This window comes from Schistocerca nitens, chromosome 4, assembly GCF_023898315.1.
Source record: "Schistocerca nitens isolate TAMUIC-IGC-003100 chromosome 4, iqSchNite1.1, whole genome shotgun sequence".
NCBI classification, from domain to species: Eukaryota; Metazoa; Arthropoda; class Insecta; order Orthoptera; family Acrididae; genus Schistocerca; species Schistocerca nitens.
This window is the reverse complement of record NC_064617.1, coordinates 68958846-68980812: the sequence shown is the minus strand read 5'-3', so window position 1 is coordinate 68980812 and position 21967 is coordinate 68958846. Positions and strand designations below refer to the sequence as shown.

General features: G+C 44.5%; 1 protein-coding gene across 4 annotated transcripts in view; it reads right to left on the bottom strand.

The window, feature by feature from the left end:
* Positions 1-21754, bottom strand: part of LOC126251499 (troponin I) — a 148421-nt gene extending 126667 nt beyond the window's left edge. For 2 of the 4 annotated variants that reach the window (XM_049951973.1, XM_049951972.1), the window contains exon 1: positions 21639-21754. The gene's annotated coding sequence lies outside the window, so the exon portion shown is untranslated. The remainder of the gene's footprint in view (positions 1-21638) is intronic. The other 2 variants (XM_049951974.1, XM_049951971.1) reach the window with 2 other exon arrangements.
* Between the last annotated feature and the right edge of the window lie 213 nt (positions 21755-21967).

The window sequence follows — 21967 nt, the reverse complement described above, 5'->3', positions numbered from 1 at the left end:
TTCATAAAGAACTGACCGATAATTTGATTTCAATAAACCTGTAAGTTGCCTCCTAATTTTACTACTTCTGTATTGACGGTCCCGTTGTGAATGTTTCTGAAACGGCACTAAATACGTACATTTGTGTTTCGCTCTGCGAGACCCAGAAACGAGACAGAATAAAAGTCTCATTCAATATTTAACAACCTTTTAATTTAGTAGCATCGTCCATAACGTCAAAAAATTGGCTGATACAGCTAACACAGAAGTACCCTCTTTTACGATTTTCGAGCACATTTAAGATTCGTTTATAGTTTCGGCAAAACACGACACTAGTTCGCCTGCATTAGTTATGTAATGCCCTCTGGTCTACACTGTACCAGTTGCGAGTCTAAGAGGTTAGCATATTGCCCTCTTTCTGATGAATGCTACGGAGAAACAAATTGAGTTAATATTTTGTCTCCTAACAAGACGTTGTCTTTGCGTCTTCTGATATATGAGTCCTTATGCTTGGCAATAAAAAGCAGTTTGTATATAGTACAGAGGCTGCAGAGATTAACAAATTGAAGGTTTTACGGAAAGTTCCAAACAGTCGTCAACTAGAAGAAGGATGCTACTTTCCTTCAACCGGACATACAGTTTAATGCAGAATATGAACCATATTGCATCTTGGTCTTCCCACATACGGAAACTATTAGCACAAGCAAGACCTTCCTACAGATTATAACTCGAACCCAGAACGTTTGGATATGCAGACTGATTTTTCCCACCGAAATATCTAAGCCACAAGGCTTATACTGTGTCCCTAGTGAGTACTATAAATAAATAATACTGAAATGGATATACACGTTTTAGACACAGAAGTATATGCAGATGGATACCGAGTTGCTTGATTGAAAATAAAGGTATTTTGTGAGTGAAGAAGTCCTACAGTTTTGCTTTGGCTCTGTATTGGCTGCCCGCATCTCGTGGTCGTGCGGTAGCGTTCTCGCTTCCCACGCCCGGGTTCCCGGGTTCGATTCCCGGCGGGGTCGGGGATTTTCTCTGCCTCGTGATGGCTGGGTGTTGTGTGCTGTCCTTAGGTTAGTTAGGTTTAAGTAGTTCTAAGTTCTAGGGGACTGATGACCATAGATGTTAAGTCCCATAGTGCTCAGAGCCATTTTTTCTGTATTGGCTGACTTCTACACTCGTGCAATGTGTCTCCAGAATAATATTGCAACTCATGCTTCTTAATACCTCATTTTCCAGAAAAATTTCAGCACTCCACCAGATCAACAGTTTCAATAACCACATTAACCAGATCACATGCCAACATTCGCTGACCGTGTTCCATAAACCCCACTCGAAGGAAGGTCTCCTGAGAAATGAACGAGGCAAATTACACTACAGTTGGCAAAACCAAAAGACGTACTTTGGAATTTTAGCACTCATAATTCATAAAATTACGAGGACTATTTCTTTCCAACTTCTGATCAATCGCGAAATTAAAACCACACTGAAAATCTGATGAGGGCTGGCGCAGATGAGTTGAACAGTATCTCTAGTAAGCCCATCAATCGCGTCACGTCGTACTTTTCAGTTCTGAGAGCACAGTGAGACGTAAAGATGGTTGCAACAACAGAGTCTTCCGCTAAGAATGCTGTGCCTGCTGAGGGATTCCATCTGATTTCACGCGGCGCACATTGCGTAACTGTCATGGGTTTCCTTCTTCAGGACAATGCTCGGCAGCATTTCGTAGGGGCAATGAAGACGCTCCTGCAGCGTTTTCGATGAGAAGCGTTTGATCAACTACCATACAGCCCGGACTTGGCCCCTTCGGATTTTCACCTCTTCGCTCACGTGAACCGCTGGCTATGAGCACAATATTTTGGCACGGACTACGAGCTGCAGACTAGCGTAGGGAACTGGCGGAAGTCACAGGCAGATACCTTTTGTCAGAGGGTATTGGAAAGTTGGTACCTCGCTACGACAAATGTCTAAGTTGAAGCGGTGACTATGTGGAGGATTTGTTGGAAGGCGTAGCTAAATGTTGTAAATAAACCGTTTCCAACTAATACAGCCCTCGTATATGAATCGAGGCAATTGGTCTGATTCCCACAATAGCTTTAATAAAATAAGTGTTCTGTATTTGTTGCATTTCGATGACAAGCACGGTTTGAGCGAAACGAATACTAGTTTACGAGGGCAGTTCAATAAGTAATGCAACACATTTTTTTTCTCGGCCAATTTTCGTTGAAAAAACCGGAAATTTCTTGTGGAATATTTTCAAACATTCCCGCTTCTTCTCGTATAGTTTCATTGACTTCCGACAATGGCAGCGCTGTACGGAGCTGTTAAAATTGCGTCTGTAACGGATGTGCGTTGCAAACAACGGGCAGTGATCGAGTTTCTTTCGGCGGAAAACCAGGGCATCTCAGATATTCATAGGCGCTTGCAGAATGTCTGCGGTGATCTGGCAGTGGACAAAAGCACGGTGAGTCGTTGGGCAAAGCGTGTGTCATCATCGCCGCAAGGTCAAGCAAGACTGTCTGATGTCCCGCGTGCGGGCCGGCCGTGCACAGCTGTGACTCCTGCAATGGCGGAGCGTGCGAACACACTCGTTCGAGATGATCGACGGATCACCATCAAACAACTCAGTGCTCAACTTGACATCTCAGTGCGTAGTGCTGTCACAATTGTTCACCAGTTGGGATATTCAAAGGTTTCTTCCCGCTGGGTCCCTCGTTGTCTAACCGAACACCATAAAGAGCAAAGGAGAACCATCTGTGCGGAATTGCTTGCTCGTCATGTGGCTGAGGGTGACAATTTCTTGTCAAAGATTGTTACAGGCGATGAAACATGGGTTCATCACTTCGAACCTGAAGCAAAACGGCAATCAATGGAGTAACGCGACACCCACTCCCCTACCAAGAAAAAGTTTAAAGCCATACCCTCAGCCGGTAAAGTCATGGTTACAGTCTTCTGGGACGCTGAAGGGGTTATTCTGTTCGATGTCCTTCCCCATGGTCAAACGATCAACTCTGAAGTGTATTGTGCTACTCTTCAGAAATTGAAGAAACGACTTCAGCGTGTTCGTAGGCACAAAAATCTGAACGAACTTCTCCTTCTTCATGACAACGCAAGACCTCACACAAGTCTTCGCACCCGAGAGGAGCTCACAAAACTTCAGTGGACTGTTCTTCCTCATGCACCCTACAGCCCCGATCTCGCACCGTCGGATTTCCATATGTTTGGCCCAATGAAGGACGCAATCCGTGGGAGGCACTACGCGGATGATGAAGAAGTTATTGATGCAGTACGACGTTGGCTCCGACATCGACCAGTGGAATGGTACCGTGCAGGCATACAGGCCCTCATTTCAAGGTGGCGTAAGGCCGTAGCATTAAATGGAGATTACGTTGAAAAATAGTGTTGTGTAGCTAAAAGATTGGGGAATAACCTGGTGTATTTCAATGCTGAATAAAACAACCCCTGTTTCAGAAAAAAAATGTGTTGCATTACTTATTGAACTGCCCTCGTACTATAGGACATATGTCAGAAGTATGAAGTCGTGTTGCAACAATCTATCACTTCAAAATTATATTTAGCTGATCAAATTCTACAGTAGTCTGTTTCCTCAAAATTATTTTCCTGTGAAATCTCTTTTACTCTAGATATGTTACTCGTTTGTTTTTGTACACCGTTCCTCTTAAGTGAGGTGACTCTGATGATTTCTTAAATTTGTGTGAGAGCTATCGCATTTACGAACAGATAACGACAGTAGATAAAACTATAAACCGTGCCAAACAAGTGCGAATATTATTCTTATGGGTAGACAGTGGATTTAGCTGACCACAGTAAATATTGTCTTTTCCTGAGAGCTGGACAGCAACGTCACCTCGTTTTAGACTGATAGTCTGATGATGCACTCGCACTGCCAAAACTCGAATCATATGTCTATTGTCTACCACACCATCACGTCATTAAATGCTGCTAGATCAATATAACGGGATTTAGGAGAATGGCGTTTGTAATCCCCGTTAGGCCGTCCTGATTTCGGTTTTTCGTGGTTTCCCTAAGTCGCTTAAGGTGAATGGAAGACTCATGAGGGATTGTTGAACTGTCTCAGTAGAAACGATTTCTCCGTCACTCACATTGGCACATTTTCTTCTCGGTGTGTATGTGTTGTGTCTCTAGCGGACCTATGTAGAAGTCTGTGAAGAGCTCGCTGAAGTGTGGTGGGTGTGATGTCGAAGGCGAACGGCGCCAACACATTGCACTTCGATAGCACCAGCGGCATCTCCGCGCTAAACGTCTCCATCCGACTGACGGATAAATTTCAGTTATATAAAATGACGTTACTACATGAGACACTGAAGAATAGTGTGGCACTCAGAAATCGTTCTTTCTCTCATCTGTTCAGTAGAATTTGAACCGGTATCATCAGGCCGCAGTAACAGTACACACCAGCTGCTTCGGCTGCGGAGACAGTTATTCAGACAGTAAATAAAGTAAGTATACATAGTACAAAAATCACGTCCCTTATATTCTACACTTAGATTATGTACAGCCTGAACAGAAATCAGAAACCAGTTGTATCAGTTGAGGGCATGATAGGCAGGCAGTAGTTCAGAAGAGAGAAACCTCACGTTTTTCAACCTTTATATAGAACTATGTAGCACAAACAGTAACGGAAACCAAAGAGAAATTCTGAAAAGGAATTAACGTCGGTGGAGAAGAAATGAAACACTTTGTTTGCAATTCTGTCAGAGACGGCAAATAACTGGGGAGCTTCCTTCAGCACCACGGATACAGCCTTAAAGCATGTTGTACGATGAGCATAAACAAAAGCAAAGCAGGGAAAATGGAACGTTATCTAATTAACTAGGAGGATGGTAAGAACATTCGATTAGGAAATGAGACACTGAAAGTAACGGATGAGTTTTGCCACTTGGACAGTAGAAACCCGTCTATGGCCGAAGTCGAGGTTATTTGTTTGGAGTGTAACCTTGTAAGGAAGTGAAACGTGGACGATAAACAGTTCAGAGAAGCAGAGAACAGAAGCCTTTTGAGAAAAGGTGTTATGAAGAATGTTGAAAGTTAGACAGCTAGATCGGCTAATCAATGAAGAGGTGCTTGAGTCGAATATGGGGAGAAAAGGCGCAAGGTGAGTAAAAGAAGGGATAGAATTATAGGACACGTCCAGAGTCATCGAGGATTGGTATATTTGACAATGCAGGGAGGGGGAGCAAGTAATGCATGTAGAGGGAGACTAACTCTTGCGCAGGATAGACCAGTGTGGAGCGTTGCATTAGAGCAATCTCGGGACTGAAGGCCACAGCAACACCACCCCTTTTTAGGCGGAATCTAGGGACATGCCTTAAATTTTTAAGAATAATGATTTCACTGTGTTTATCGCGAGTTTTGGTAAGTATATTCACAAGTCTGTTAAGCTAATTCTTTCTTACAGTATATTGGCCCGGCATGTGGTCTTTGGGTGGTACCGGATAGACCAAATGTGCGACACTCTTGCTTGAATAACGTTGAGTCACGGGTCCTTCAAAAAGTATTACACTAAAAAAAAAGTGAAATACTGGTGCTTCACCATGTCTGCATATCTGAGCGTACGGTAATGCGCTGCTTGGACCATTTTGTGTCATCGTCTGAGTAAGGCCGAATAGATTAAACGCTTTCACACGATGTCAGCGGCTCATAGGCGAATGGTCATCATTCTCTCGATTAGTCATAGAATGTGATCACCATGCAGAGACTGGCATGTCAAGGACACAACGAGTGTAGAGACAGAGTTTTTAACTGAACGCAAGGGACTGTAGTAATAAGGGCCAGCAGGAACTGCAGAATGGTCTTCCCGTGTTCTGAATGTACGTCAGATCAGACATGAAAAAGAAGACTGCGTTTTCGTTGGCAAGCTTTGCGCTCAGTAGTAGCCAGATTAACCCTGCGGTACTTTTATTAATCGTGATCTAGACGTGTTCTCCCGAACAGATGGATGCGGAACAGTTTTTGACATTTACCTGAGATTTCTCTGCGGAAAGTAGAACAAGAAATGTACTGTTTTCCCAAACTGAAACAGAGCTCCATAGTACATTCTTCGTTCCACATTGAAAGATAACACGCATGCCTGAACCGATAATCACAACAGCGCTTTTGAAACGCTTTCTCACAATTTTGAGTGTCATATATTATTAGAGTCAGTTCTAGTATGTACCAGTTTTCAGGCCCATTACTGTAAGATGTAAAGATTAACTTCTGTGATAGGTTTCTTAGAATTTGTTAGAGGCAGTGAAGGACACAACTATCGATACATATATGCAAGTGCCCTCTTTTCTGTAGCACGCATCTGAACCGTGGACTGTAATATGTCAATAAATTGAATTTCCGCCGTCTTAAAACTCACAAAAATGATCTTATGTTTCATCTGTAATGATCTCATTGCAGAACCTGTTTAAGAAAAGCTGATAATATCGTCTGCGAAATATAGGATACATTAGATGTTTCTTGAATTGCAAACAGAATTAGAACCATAATTATGTCGTAATTTACAAGTTTCAAAGGGAATATCGCTCTCAGGAGACATATGAGAATGATAATAGAGAAACTAGATTGAGAGATCCTAGAAAATATAACACAACCTACATGATATTTCTACTGTTCCAAATACTTATTGTGGTATCTTTGGAGTGTTACTATGAAGTGGTATGAAATGAAACGAGGGCAAAAAGCTTCTAGCAGGAATAGCTAATCTGAGACAGATTGTTGGGAGAATTATGGCGAAGTGTAGCGCTTCCTTAATGGAAACAGCACGGAAGAAGTTCGTGCGATTTATTCTGCATCGCTTCCCCAGTATTTGGAGTCATGAAGTGGGCCCGTCAGAAGACGTTGAAGGAACTAGGATCGTAACAGCTCGGTTAAAGACACACGAAAGTCTATCAGAAGCACCTAAGAAATTTAGATGAGGATCTCTGAAGAAACGCGACGTTGTTCTCGTTATATCATGTTGACTAATTTAGAGAATCGGTGTGCGAGGAGGAATTTTCAATAATTTTTCTGGTTCTATCGTATGTCAGGATCATGACATAAGAGAGATTACGGCATTTAATGATTCTATCATATGTTGGGATCATGATACAAGAGAGATTGGCGCACTTGCCGAGGCTTGTATACAGTTTCTTTTACCCTTACTCTTTTCGCGAATGTTACGTGAAGTGGCTAATACTAGTGGAAAGTAGCCTTGAACATGCACTGTATGGTGTATTGTGGAATATACACACAGCTGTAGAAAGCTGAACGGAAGGAAGATTAGGATTTAACGCCGCGTTAGACACGGAGCACTAGCTCTGCTTGATGAAGAATGGTGAAGGAAACTGGCTATGCTGTTCTCAAGAATCATCCTGGCATTCCCCTTAAGCGGTTTAGGGAAACCACAGGAAACCCAAACCAGGACGAACAACGGTCCTGCCAGGTCCAATGTTTTACCACAGGAATGCCTCTCTTGGCAAACTATAAAAACGAGGTGGAAACATGATAATGTCTAGTCATTTTGGAAGCACATGTATTGGGGAATATCCACTGTCGAAACTTCAAGCAACTCAGGGGCAGTGAACTGTTTTATATTATACCAGCGTTGTTTGAGCAGGGATGATAACACAAATTTAGTTTCCCATGAGTTTTAATGTTCGCTCTTTTATAATATTCGTGATTATATATTCTTATTCGCTGGAAAGAAAGCATTTATCAACCTGCAGTTGTGATACGAGACTAGCAAACACGGATCAGCAAACGCACAGCACTTACGTATACTTTTGTGTATGCAACAGTACCTGGGTATATCTTGGTGTATATCTGGTATTGGACAAGTTACGCGTAAAGCCATCAGAGTAAGTGCTGTTACGTGGCACAGTTCTTCGAGCGATAGAAACGGTGCGGCTATTTTAGAGCGCGATATATGGCTCGTTGTCTAGTAGTTATTAGTGACCAGTGTCTCATTTTATTGTACGTATTCTAACGGTCTTTAAGTTAAGTTTACATCAAGGCACAAAACTATTCTCACAACCTTAGAACATGATGACAAACTGAAGTATTATCTGAATAAAGCTGCACAAATACTCAGGCAGATCTTGATAAGGCTTTAAATTCCCAGAAAACTTCACAAAACGAAAAAACTAGAATCTTATTAGTACAATATGATGATGCTGCTGCTAATGCAAGCCTTTCTCTTGCTCACTTGACTCTGCAATTTCTCCTTTTCAGTCGCTACTATGTCCGCCCCCGGTAGCTGAGTGGGCGGCGCGACAGAATGTCAATCCCAAGGGTCCGGGTTCGATTCCCGGCTGGGTCGGAGATTTTCTCCGCTCAGGGACTGGGTGTTGTGTTGTCCTAATGATCATCATATTATCCCTATCGCCGCGCAAGTCGCCGAAGTGACGTCAAATCGAAAGACTTGCACTCGGCGAACTGTCTACCCGACGGGAGGCCCTAGTCACACGACATTTATTATTTATTAGTCGCTACTATACGCTATCCACTTAGTGGGTATCATCTCGCGCTAATATGCCTTCTCGAGAAAGCTCTGTTACTCTTCTGGCGTGCAGGCTATAACTGTTGCAAAGGCACACACTTCTTCAGCACGAAGAAACTAGGGGAGGAAACGAAACGAAGGGTGGAAGTAATAGCAGAGTCTGGCTTCCAGATGATTTCGATGTCTCTTGGACAAGAATAGACACGGGAATGGATTGTGGTCTTTGTTTCACGAACTATCCCTGCATTCACGCTGAACGGCTTATGACAACTGTATAGACGTAAAATCGGGTGACCTGGAGGGAGTTTCAGCCCCGAAGAGAAGGCAACCAAATTTCTGTCGCAGACGGAGTATTCCTTCTCGGGCCTATCTACTGACAATGGCTCACCACAACCTCTAGGAGCGATAGTTAGTTCCGTTCATGGTCTCTCAAGTCGGCACAGCTGAGTGAAAACGGCAGTTACTTCAGTGTCTTAGTATCCTCAAGATGTGGCTTCTTTTGTCAATAGGTCCATCCTGGTCTGTACTATTCTCTACATTATTCAGTACGCAAATATTTTCGACCATTATGCTGTGAGAACGGCAGTTATAAGCAAAGAAAATAAAAGTATAGATATCCAAAAAGACCCTCATAACTAACATATATACAACAGAAATAGATGGATATTCGGCAAAAATGGAGACGTATTTTTAGCACAATAAACAACAATGACAAAAAGGAAAAAGAGTTTGAAATATAACGAAAAATGTTTTGGATGGATAACCTGTGGAAAAACGAAATGTGCCAAGCTGCCGGCGAGCCGAAAAAGTTTTAGTCTGCGTGGAATGATGGAACGTGCCCTTCCAGTGAGATCTCACAGACGACTATTGGAGGGAAAAGAAAAGTAGCAAACTGAGTAAGACGTTGTGGGGAGAGGGGGTCAAACCATCCGTCTTCCGGCTGTCCTAATCTAGGTGTTTTTGTAAGTTTCACGGAAACAGCCGGGGAAAATTGCTTGAGGATCACCATCGCTGGCGCCTGACGCGTCTCTGTCCAACTTAACTAGTGGCTTAACTCGAATGAGCCCCTTCTCAATGAGACGCGAAATTCTAGTACTGCGTTCTTCCCTCCCTTTTGAGCATATGGTGTAAAAACTACTGACGTACCTAGAAACGTAAATATAACTGAAATTACGACGAAAGCTATGTAATTATGGATAGGTATGGTGTAACACAAAACCCTACGCCTGAGCCAGAAAAAGTTTGTACACGTATCGCAAAACGGGACTGGACTGAAATTCCCAGCAACTACAGCGGAAAAAAATCGATGTGGAAACCTGGGGCGAGACGAGAAACACCGCTAGTCCACAAAAGTCGTGGTACGGTATCGAGCTAATTGCGGACGGCAGGAGTAATATCTTTCAAGGATGAGAAACAGACAGAATATATGACCGATGCTTATGTTCGTCCTACTATTATACCTCTGCCGTTTATAATACCTTATCCGTTAGTTTCTCAGCAGAAATATTGGAAAGCGTTGATGGTAAACAACGTCGTTGTTTAACGCCTCTTCTAACACGAGTCTCATCTGTATCCGCATCGAAAAAGGATAAAGACAATTAGGTATGGCGATGATCAATCAGTATTGGCTGAAGCAGAGGCAGAGGTACAATTTATCAATTTATGATGGAGAGGTTTGTAATTGTGGGAAGAATGATCAGAATCATCAGACATGAAGGTCCCGTCAAAATGTCATTCGTAGGAACGACCCCAAAAACAAGTAGAGTGTTTTAGAAACTTAGAAAGTTTGGCGGTAGAAAATGGAAGCTATGTGGAGGAAATAAGAAATGGAATGTCTATGAGTAAAACAGCATTTGAAAAGATGATAGGCCTGTTGACAGCAACAATAGTTCCGATGAAAATAAGGAAGAGATTCGCGAAATGTTCTGTCTGGAGTGCAATATCGTACGGCAGCGAATCATGGACAGGCAAAACGCAAGAAATGGTCCAAATGGCTCTGAGCGCTATGGGACTTAACATCTGAGGTCATCAGTCCCCTAGAACTTAGAGCTACTTAAACGTAAGTAACCTAAGGACATCACACACATCCATGCCCGAGGCAGGATTCGAACCTGCGACCATAGCGGTCGATTGGTTCCAGACTGAAGCGCCTAGAACCGCTCGGACACACCGGCCGGCAGGGACGATATTTGACAGTAAAAATGACAAAACATTCTGCATCTGTTGTTTCGTCTCCTCTTGGAGAGTATTGTAATTCTGGGTCTGCAGCCATTTTCAAGTGATTCATTATTGTCATAGGGTACTGAGGCGTCACATTGTACATCGTAGTAGAGTTCAAGAACATCACATGCAATACTCGTGACATGTGCTGCGGCATGCAGTGTGGCCAAGGGCGCCTATAAGATAGTTTGTAGGGGGGGGGGGGGGGGGAGAGTTCCTAGACATGGGGGTATGGAGTATTTCTATTACACAGCAAAACGAATGGCGACTTGTAAGTAGCCACAAAAAAGTTCGAGTTCCGACACAGTTGAAAACGTGTGCAATACTGAAAGAAAAACACCTGACTACACTATATTTCCAATTAAAAGAGAAACAGCCCTCAGTCAATATATTTTTAACAAATTAACCTGGTTTCAACACTGCTTGGAGTGCCTTCTTCAGAATTTAAAACAAAGAATGATCTATATTCTATAACATGGTCACAGAATAATGACTGAAAACGTATGATAGGGTATAAGTACGGAAACATCGTAAAAGACTGACAGTACTTATATGTCATTTATAAAATAATAAATATGCCAAAAGCGCATAAGTCCGTTTTGCAACCTGCACCACGCAAGTAACGAGCAGCCCTTGCCGGCCGGGGTGGCCAAGCGGTTGAAGGCGCTACAGTCTGGAACCGCGTGACCGCTACGGTCGCAGGTTCGAAACCTGCCTCGGGCATGGATGTGTGTGATGTCCTTAGGTTAGTTAGGTTTAAGTAGTTCTAAGTTCTAGGGGACTGATGACCTTAGAAGTTAAGTCCCATAGTGCTCAGAGCCATTTGCACCATTTTTTGAGCAGCCCTTAGTGGCTCGCCATTACAGTTTTCTTTATCTTAAATAGCTTTGTGACTAATGCCCTTTTGGCATATTTATTATTTTATAAATGACATATAAGTACTGTCAGTCTTTTACGATGATTCCGTACATATACCCTATCATACGTTTTTAGTCATTATTCTGTGACCATGTTAGAGAACAAAGATCATTCTTTGTTTTAAATTCTGAAGAAGACACTCCTAGCAGTGTTGAAACCAGGTTAATTTGTTCAAAATATATTGACCGAGGGCTGTTTATCTTTCAATTGTAACTATCCACGGTCTCTGAACGTACAGCCATGTGAAAAAAAAGAAAAAAAAATACACTATATTTTTTCCCTTCCTCGGGTATGGGCGCCCTCGAATGTGAGTTTAGTGCCATAGGACAATAATGAATCACTTGAGAATGGCTTTACGGCCTAAATAGAAAATCGGTTAAACATAGGAGGTTTTATCATTTAGACATTTCTAGACGACTGACTTCTAAAATTAGGAAAAACTATGACAGGCTTGGATCGTTTTGAAATGTGTTTGTGAAGAAACGTGCTGAAAATGGAGCTGGCTGATAGAATAGCGGATGAGGAGTACTTCTAAGATAATGATAATGTCGTGTGACGAGGGCTTCCCGTCTGGTAGACCGCTCGCCTGGTGCAAGTCTTTCGATTTGACGCCACTTCGGCGACTTGTGCATCGATAGGAATGAAGTGATGATGGTTAGGACAACACAACACCCAGTCCCTGAGCGGAGAAAATCTCCGACCCAGCCGGGAATCGAACCCGGACCCTTTGGATTGACAGTCTGTCACGCTGACCACTCAGCTACCGGGGGCGGACACTTCTAAGAATATGAGAGGAAACGAAACTAATGCAATGGTTATAATGAGGAAATCGTCATGGCTGGCATACACATTGCGAAGGAATAGTCGTTAATGGAAAGATTGCGAAGAAGAGAATGGAGAGGGAAGAAAAAGACTAGTAATTTTAACTACTGCTCTTAAACGACCAAGTTATTGGGAGGTTAAGGAAGAGGCACAGGGCAGACGAAAATGGAGAACATCCACCCGATACCTGCCGTAATATATGTATACGAAAGAAGAATAAGAGGAAGAAGAAACTAATCTCACCAACTGCGACATGGTCGCGTATACAAACAGTGATCTAATACTGTCAAATGTTTTTTATTCCAGTCTTTGATCACTATATGAATTCTTTAGACGATGACCGGTTTCAGTCCGTAATGACGATCCTCAGATCTTTTTTACACCATGTCCTAAAGTGATAAGGCCATAATGGCACCGTCAAAACATGTAAATATAAGAAAATAATCTTGAAATGAGAGAGAAGTCCGCGTGACGTAGTGTCTCTGGACTCAAAGCCAACGGCGGTTCCGCAGCGGACACATGCTGTCGCCAGAAGTTTGATTCCTCGCAGTCGGCCTGGAGCCGGCTTGTTACGCGGGGCGGCGGCGGGAGTGTCTCCAGCGGTTGTGCGTGGGCGGTGGGTGGCGGGCGGCGATCGTCACCGTCTCCCTTCCCCGGTTCTCCAGCCGCAGGCGCGGGCGGCCGCCATTTTTGACTCGCGGCCGCGATATATTTCTGTTGGCGCTAACTTTAGCAATCGGCACGGCGCGCCGTCCAGGCTGCGCGTCGGACGGCCAGCGGGCGCCGGAGGTGGCCAACCCAACCCGCGATAGCCGACCTCGGACGGCGAGTCATCGACAGATGTGGAAGCAGCTCGAGGAGTGCCCGCGGCCCGCGGGAAGCGTGTCGGCACCCCTGCTGTTCGCGTCGCGTACCACTGACACGGCAGACAATATTAATACCTCACCTTTCATGCAGATGGTGCAGTTATCTATGATGAAGTACTATCTGGACGAATCTGCTCAAAATCCATTCAGATCTTGATAAGATTTCGAAGTTGGCACGGGGATTGCAATTTCAGTGAGTCACCATTCGAATCAGTCAGCCCATACAAATACCTCGATCTGTCAGTTTGTGGCGATATGAAACGAACTTGTCACATAGCCTCATTCGTAGGTGAAGCAGGCGCACAGCTTGACAGAATAAAGCGAAAACGCAGTCCACAAAGGAGATTACTTACAAAAACACTCGTGCGATGCATGTTGGAATTTTGTCCGCTTGTGTGGGATCCGTAAGAAACAGATCCAACAGGGGTTATTGGACTTTCACAAAAGGGGGCAGCACGAATGGTGACACGTCAGTTGGACCACCGGCAGCATGCCCCACGGATATGGCAAAAATGTGAACTGGCAGACGCTACGTATACCACGACAACCTTCGCGCGCTTCATACCCTATATGTGACATCTACATCTACATACATACTCCGCAATCCACCATACGGTGCGTGGCGGAGGATACCTCGTACCACAACTACCATCTTCTCTCCCTGTTCCACTCCCAAACAGAACGAGGGAAAAATGACTGCCTATATGCCTCTGTACATCTACATCTACATCTACATCCATACTCCGCAAGCCACCTGACGGTGTGTGGCGGAGGGTATCTTGAGTAACTCTATCGGTTCTCCCTTCTATTCCAGTCTCGTATTGTTCGTGGACAGAAGGATTGTCGGTATGCCTCTGTGTGGGCTCTAATGTCTCTGATTTTATCCTCATGGTCTCTTCGCGAGATATACGTAGGAGGGAGCAATATACTGCTTGACTCCTCGGTGAAGGTATGTTCTCGAAACTTCAACAAAAGCTCGTACCGAGCTACTGAGCGTCTCTCCTCTAGAGTCTTCCACTGGACTTTATCTATCATCTCTGTTGTGGCGTAACAAGACAGCCACGCCACTCGGAAGTACCCGAAAGGCACGCGATAACTCACGCAGGCTAATAGATAGGTCTGAAACAGGATACGTAATGAATGCTATAAAGAAAAGTACGTAGCTCCTGGAATACTTAACTTTAATCCATCCTTGTGGTACATCGCTCTTGACGATACAAGTGAGACTCTTTAGATACAAGCTATGTAATGCTAATGGTGCCTTGCTAGGTCGTAGCCATTGACTTAGCTGAAGGCTATTCTAACTATCGGCTCTGCAAATGAGCGAGGCTTCGTCAGTGTGCATCGCTAGCTACGTCGTCCGTACAACTGGGGCGAGTGCTAGTAAGTCTCTCGAGACCTGCCGTGTGGTGGCGCTCGGTCTGCGATCACTGTCAGTGGCGACACGCGGGTCCGACATGTACTAATGGACCGCGGCCGATTTAAAGCTACCACCTAGCAAGTGTGGTGTCTGGCGGTGACACCACAATCTCCGTAACGCTTTCGCGATTACTAAATGATCCTGTAACGAAGCGCGCTGCTCTCCGTTGGATCTTCTCTATCTCTTCTATCAACCCTATCTGGTACGGATCCCACACTGCTGAGCAGTATTCAAGCAGTGGGCGAACAAGTATACTGTAACCTACTTCCTTTGTTTTCGGACTGCATTTCCTTAGGATTCTTCCAATGAATCTCAGTCTGGCATCTGCTTTACCGACGATCAACTTTATATGATCATTCCATTTTAAATCACTCCTAATGCGTACTCCCAGATAATTTATGGAATTAACTGCTTTCAGTTGCTGACCTGCTATATTGTAGCTAAATGATATGGCATCTTTCTTTCTATGTATTCGCAGTACATTACACTTGTCTACATTGAGATTGAATTGCCATTCCCTGCACCATGCGTCAATTCGCTGCAGATCCTCCTGCATTTCAGTACAATTTTCCATTGTTAAAACCTCTAGATATACCACAGCATCATCCGCAAAAAGTCTCATTGAATTTCCGATGTCATCCACAAGGTCATTTATGTACATTGTGAATAGCAACGATCCTACGACACTCCCCTGCGGCACACCTGAAATCAATCTTACTTCGGAAGACTTCTCTCCATTGAGAATGACATGCTGCGTTCTGTTATGTAGGAACTCTTCAATCCAATCACACAATTGGTCTGATAGTCCATATGCTCTTACTTTGTTCATTAAACGACTGTGGGGAACTGTATCGAACGCCTTGCGGAAGTCAAGAAACACGGCATCTACCTGTGAACCCGTGTCTATGGCCCTCTATGTCTTATCTTATCTTTGCGCTCTTTCCGTGAAATATAAGTTGGCGGCAGTAAAATTGTACTGCAGTCAGGCTCAAATGCTGGTTCTCTAAATTTCCTCATTGGTGTTTCACGAAAAGAACGCCTCCTTTCCTCCAGAGACTCCGACCCGGGTTCCTGAAGCATTTCCGTAACACTCGCGTGATGATCGAACCTACCAGTAACAAATCTAGCGGCCCGCCTCTGAATTGCTTCTATGTCCTCCCTCAATCCGACCAGATAGGGATCCCAAACGCTCGAGCAGTACTCAAGAATAGGTCGCACCAGCGTTCTATAAGCGGTCTCCTTTACAGATGAACCACATCTTCCCAGAATTCTACCAATGAACCGAAGACGACTATCCGCCTTCCCCACAACTGCCATTACATGCTTGCCCCACTTCATATCGCTCTGCAATGCTACCCCCAAATATTTAATCGACGTGGCTGTGTCAAGTGCTACACTACTAATGGAGTATTCAAACATTACGGGATTCTTTTTCCTATTCATCTGCGTGAATTTACATTTATCTATAATTAGAGTTAGCTGCCATTCTTTACACCAATCACAAATCCTGTCCACGTCATCTTGTATCCTCCGACAGTCACTCAACGACGACACCTTCCCGTACACCACAGCATCATCAGCAAACAGCCGCACATTGCTATCCACCCTATCCAGAAGATCATTTATGTAGATAGAAAACAACAGCGGGCCTACTACACTTCCCTGGGGCACTCATCTCCGATGAACACTCACCATCGAGGACAACGTACTGGGGACATAATGTGAGGTACCTTCTGCACGTAATTCACAGTGGTGTGCAGAGTATGGAAGAAGATGTGGATGTACAGGGTGTTTCAAAAATGACCGGTATATTTGAAACGGCAATAAAAACTAAACGAGCAGCGATAGAAATACACCGTTTGTTGCAATATGCTTGGGACAACAGTACATTTTCAGGCGGACAAACTTTCGAAATTACAGTAGTTACACTTTTCAACAACAGATGGTGCTGCAAGTGATGTGAAAGATATAGAAGACAACGCAGTCTGTGGGTGCGCCATTCTGTACGTCGTCTTTCTGCTCTAAGCGTGTGCTGTTCACAACGTGCAAGTGTGCTGTAGACAACATAGTTTATTCCTTAGAACAGAGGATTTTTCTGGTGTTGGAATTCCACCGCCTAGAACACAGTGTTGTTGCAACAAAACGAAGTTTTCAACGGAGGTTTAATGTAACCAAAGGACCGAAAAGCGATACAATAAAGGATCTGTTTGAAAAATTTCAACGGACTGGGAACGTGACGGATGAACGTGCTGGAAAGGTAGGGCGACCGCGTACGGCAACCACAGAGGGCAACACGCAGCTAGTGCAGCAGGTGATCCAACAGCGGCCTCGGGTTTCCGTTCGCCGTGTTGCAGCTGCGGTCCAAATGACGCCAACGTCCACGTATCGTCTCGTGCGCCAGAGTTTACACCTCTATCCGTACAAAATTCAAACGCGGCAACCCCTCAGCGCCGCTACCATTGCTGCACGAGAGACATTCGCTAACGATATAGTGCACAGGATTGATGACGGCGATATGCATGTGGGCAGCATTTGGTTTACTAACGAAGCTTATTTTTACCTGGACGGCTTCGTCAATAAACAGAACTGGCGCATATGGGGAACCGAAAAGCCCCATGTTGCAGTCCCATCGTCCCTGCATCCTCAAAAAGTACTGGTCTGGGCCGCCATGTTTTCCAAAGGAATCGTTGGTCCATTTTTCAGATCCTAAACGATTACTGCATCACGCTATCTGGACATTCTTCGTGAATTTGTGGCGGTACAAACTGCCTTAGACGACACTGCGAACACCTCGTGGTTTATGCAAGATGGTGCCCGGCCACATCGCACGGCCGACGTCTTTAATTTCCTGAATGAATATTTCGATGATCGTGTGATTGCTTTGGGCTATCCGAAACATACAGGAGGCGGCGTGGATTGGCCTCCCTATTCGCCAGACATGAACCCCTGTGCCTTCTTTCTGTGGGGACACTTGAAAGACCAGGTGTACCGCCAGAATCCAGAAACAATTGAACAGCTGAAGCAGTACATCTCATCTGCATGTGAAGCCATTCCGCCAGACACGTTGTCAAAGGTTTCGGGTAATTTCATTCAGAGACTACGCCATATTATTGCTACGCATGGTGGATATGTGGAAAATATCGTACTGTAGAGTTTCCCAGACCGCAGCGCCATCTGTTGTTGAAAATTGTAACTACTGTAATTTCGAAAGTTTGTCTGCCTGAAAATGTACTGTTGTCCCAAGCATATTGCAACAAACGGTGTATTTCTATCGCTGCTCGTTTAGTTTTTATTGCCGTTTCAAATATACCGGTCATTTTTGAAACACCCTGTAGATCTTCTGTAATCAACAGCAGACATTTCGATGATGGAAGAAAGCCACTTCGTTTCTTTTTTCTTCAGCGAATTTTACCATGCTCATTTCCTTTGCACTGTAGCGTATTGTTAGGAACAGTATAATGATAGTGCTAGAGAACAGAAGACCGCATTTAAAATGTACGTTGCTTTTGTAACGAGTTCGTTAGAGAAGGTGATTTAGCTGTCATCTCTCATCAGGTAATAGCCCAAATGGTTCGTCCCTCTTCACTGTCGGAGAATCTTTTTTTTTTTTTTTACAAACATGAGTAATTAGCGAAAGCAACACAAGAGTGGACGTTTGAGAGGAGGCTGTTCGCTTCGGTGGAGCCTACCCTGATATGATTAAGCGCGTGCATCTGACCAGCATTTGATGCTGACTGTTGCCTTTATCGAGCAGCTCTGTACCACTCAGCCATCTGAGAACATATTACGGTCCATGTGAAAGAAAATAACTACCTAGAACGACGACGCTCTAATGAGATTTGAATTTTTGAAGCACCACTGTGGTATTCGGCGATGACTCTCTGCAGGTCGCTTTCTCTCTGCAGTGGACACAAGATCTTTGTTCTTTACGGCAAACTGAAAGCACAACAAAGCTGGCGTTATCTCAGTGACAACTCGTTGTCTGTCTACTACCATCGGCATCTGGAGAGAAAAATCAGTAACAAATGCTGATTGTACAGAGAGAACCATAGGTTATAGGTAAAGGAGCAACAATGAGTACTGCTTGTTAGTACCTCGTCAAACGTCCACAAATATGTTTGAGACAGTCAAAGAAAAAGATCCGCATATACGTAACCGTTTCAAAGAAAGACATATACGTATTGGACTTGCAGCAGGAAACGGTCAGATGCGAAATCCATCGCAATTCACAGCGGTAAAGAAGTGGACGGAAGTTATGTGCAAAGGTGTGCAATGTGTGACGAGCCTGTATCTAGAAATACTCGGCTGCCATCAACACTACCGCCTAATGGACTGCTACGGCGACCAACAGCTACGCTTATAAGGAAAAACCATAGCCCTCTATCTTTTTTCACACACATGTTGGCACAACACACCGGCACAGAATACACTCATAACTAATCTTAACCGTGGGGAGGCTGCAGAACCGATTGTTGCTCACTCGCAGCCCAGAAAGTAAATATTTTCGTCGGACCATATGACATTCATAGCAAGAAAACTCTTGTGTGAATTCGGTGCAAAATTAAGACCAAGTGTAGTAAAACTATATTTCCGCAGGACTCTTTAGTTTCAGGCAACTGGGCTTACTATTGTAAGACGGGAAGTTGGATTTTGCGACATCAGCTCTTTAAACCTTCTTGTAATCACTATCCGGAAAGAAACTAGTATCAGTCCTTCCGTTGTGTTTTGCACGAGTCTTCGAGAAACTGTGTGAGGGAAATCGAGCAATAGAGACGTCTTCAGTGAACACTGCTTTCCACAACTGAAAACTCCTTCCAAAAATTTATAGTCGTACAACAGAATGAAATATTTGCTTGTCATACACGAAACAGAGAATGCGTTTTAAAGTTTTGGTGCATCATTAAGTAAACTAACACATTTAACGCTTCGTATCGTTTTGAAAATAAAAGAAATGTGAAGATGAGCTAGAGGCTAATACTATGTGTATCAGGCTATAAGTTGGGAAGAAAACCCCATTTTTCGCACGTCGCTGCAACGATTCCTTGGCTTATTTCACTAGTCATGGTTTTAGCTATATGCTGCCCTGAAATATTTCTTCCGAAATTTTTCAGTCAACAAGAATATCTCAAATGGTAGCATCGTCAGTGGATTGTAGCGATTTTAATACTTTTAGTGATACAAAAATGTCGTGTTCAGCTCGCAACATATTTTTGTTAACATATGTCTGGTTTCAATGCCTTATTAACAACCACCAGATATATAATACGTGGTTGCGAAGAGCATATCACTATGAACTGCATTATTATAAGCGGCAGACTCAATTCGTATGCTTCTTATGACACTGACACGCGGTTTGTAGTCAGGTATTTTACATCTGATGATGGTAGTGTGTGAGCCATTGGAACTGCTCATATATAAACAAAAATACTTTTCGAGCAAGGCAGAAAGATTTTACATTACTAACAGTACCTGACGTCTTGGTGAGCATCTTACGACAGTATCAGGCACTAAGGAGAACGCCGGCCGGTGTGGCCGAGCGGTTCTAGGCGCTTCAGTCTGGAACCGCGAGACCGCTACGGTCGCAGGTTCGAATCCTGCCTCGGGCATGGATGTGTGTGATGTCCTTAGGTTAGTTAGGTTTGAGTAGTTCTAGGGAACTGATGATCTCAGATGTTGTCCCATAGTGCTCAGAGCCATTTGAACCATTGGAACTAAGGAGAACAACGTCGTCTTTGAGAAGGAAATTTTACGGTGTGGGCCACTATTAGGATTTGAAGTCATTCAACACTGTACTATCCGACGTCTTGGCTGAATAGAAGCGACTGCACAGTAGCGTATGAATACCTATCAACACCTGCTCATGCGTATAATTTGTGCGTTTTAACAGCACGATTCAATTCTCATTCGTGCAGTAGTTTCTAGGCGCGCGATTATGTACAGTGGATTTACAAGACGTACCTTTACTGCTAACGTTCAGGAAACCGCACAGAGCCATCGTAAGATGGCTCATACAGCACAAATATGTTTTCTGATTGATGTCAAATCAACTTTTTAAGGGACGAGACGAAAACACAGCTATAGTTAAGGGCCCGTTCCCCTTAGCAGCAGGAGGTTTTTTTTTTTTTTTTTTTTTTTTTTTTTTTTTTTTTTTTTTCCAGCGGCGAGGTGCAGAGTTTTAGCCCAGATTTCCTTTCACTCGTCAGACTGTCGGCATTAAATTGCTTTCACTGTCACAATAGACAGTAGTTGTCTGGTTCAAAAAAATGGCTCTGAGCACTATGGAACTCAACTTCTGAGGTCATCAGTCCCCTAGAACTCAGAAATACTTAAACCTAACTAACCTAAGGACACCACACACATCCATGCCCGAGGCAGGATTCGAACCTGCGGCGGTAGCGGACGCGCTGTTCCAGACTGTAGCGGCTAGAACCGCTCGGCCACCCCGGCCGGCCGTAGTTGTATGGGATGCGTTCTTTCAGATGGTCGTCGACAGTCGAACTTTCATTGTTACTGGTGTTTTTACATACGATATCAGAAAGAACACTGCTACCTGGAGGTTCTCGCGGGATATGTGCGATCAGCACCAGTCGAGAAACGGAGTCGGTGGTGGGCGGAGTTCTACCGCCCCACAAGGAATATGTGTGAAGTGGAATGAATGGAGCGATAAAGATGTAACGTCATTGAACGAGGAGTTGTCAGGTAGCCTAATGATTAAGACGACGGCTCGCAATGAACAGGAAATATGAGCTCGCGTCCCGCCTCAGAACAAATTTTTCATTGTCACTGCATTTTCGTTAAATCGAGTGTTGAGGTATCTTAGCTGTTCGCAGTGATACGTTATTGCGTCCCCACTGACTGTGTGGACTGTACGGGCGTGCTCGGCAGCGGCACTCACCTGCTCTTGAGGATGAGGGGAGTCGGCCGCAGACAGAGCACGAGTGACCTGCCAGGAGGTGGGTTGGAGCCCGACTGGCGGCGGCGGAGGCGCCGCGCGGCGACGCGAGCCCCGCGCCGGCTCCCCATTGGCCGGCCGAAATACCCGGCGCCGAAACGCGACCGGGGTGTAGGAGGACGCGGCAGCCCCCTGGATCTGGTTTCTCGGCGCGCTGCCCGTTGCACAAGGCGCCGCCCCAGCTGCGGCAGCTGCACCGGCCGCACCTCCGCGCGCGCCGCATCCACATCTACACGGATGCTCTGCAAATCACATCTAACGAGGAGACGGCA